Below are 1,020 nucleotides of genomic sequence, written 5' to 3'. Positions count from 1 at the left end.
TGGATCTTTCTGACGGTTCCTGGTTCAAATAATCCCATAATGAAAGGGTGGAGATTCATAGAACATTATTGCCTTCAAGTCCAAAGTCTGATATCAGGGGAGAAAAGAAGAAGTTATGTTAGTGTCAGCAAACTTTAGCATGAAGTAATAATGTCTTGAGAGAATCTCCTTTCCAATCCAATGTTTCTTAGGTGATGGCATTCCCAGTTACAGTTTTGTTGTGAATATTAGCGACTAATCAGGAGAATGAGAGAAAGCTTTTAGCGTGGGTAGTTAATGGTAGTTTGAGCCTGTGTATGAGATGTCCAACAGCAGGAGTAGATACAAGTTAATGCATCTAAAGTAATATCTCACAATTAAGCCATAGACCTAGCATGGACTCAGGGACTAACTTGAACTTAGGGGTTGTGATGTAGGGTGAGATTTAGTGTCAGGTGGGGAACTGTATTCTAGGCAAGCAAAAATAAAAGTAAGTATCTTATTATTATTATTATTATTATTAAGGAAACCAGGACCAATATCACCAGCTGCCCAAAGAACAAAAAGTGTGCTTCCAAAATCTTGATGTAGATTTTGCATGAAAAATGACCAAGGATAACCCCACTGCTCCACGTGTGCCATGCATGGCAAAAACCCTTTTTTGAACAGTATCCTTTTGGTTCTGGCCCCTAGAGTAGAATAAAGTCTCAAACCTAGTTTGCAGTTTAATTGGAAGCCTACAGCTGAATTTCCAGGGCAGGGAGTTCAGAACAAAGAGGAAACTGCATTTCTGTTGCTTTGAAACTATAGAAACTTCCACTTGGCTGACAGTGACTGCAGACAAAAGCAGTATACATGATCTCCATCTAGGGGCAAGCCTGAAGTTGTATTGCTCAGATATGAAAGGACTTCAGGAATTTGTAAAAACTCAGACAAGGAAGAAAATGATCAAATTTTGCCTTGGATAGGACTACTTTTGAGATACTGAAACCTTTCAGGTCCCCAGCTGCTATTTTCCCTGAGATCAAAAAACATTCAGTA

General features: G+C 39.1%; 1 non-coding gene across 1 annotated transcript; it reads right to left on the bottom strand.

The window, feature by feature from the left end:
- Positions 1–501: 501 nt before the first annotated feature.
- LOC111720662 lies at positions 502–641 on the bottom strand. The gene has a single exon (XR_002770257.1). It is a non-coding gene; the product is annotated as a U11 spliceosomal RNA (small nuclear RNA).
- Between the last annotated feature and the right edge of the window lie 379 nt (positions 642–1,020).

The sequence above is a fragment of the Sarcophilus harrisii genome, chromosome 4, assembly GCF_902635505.1.
Source record: "Sarcophilus harrisii chromosome 4, mSarHar1.11, whole genome shotgun sequence".
Lineage (NCBI taxonomy): Eukaryota > Metazoa > Chordata > Mammalia > Dasyuromorphia > Dasyuridae > Sarcophilus > Sarcophilus harrisii.
This window is presented reverse-complemented; position numbering and strand designations above follow the sequence as displayed.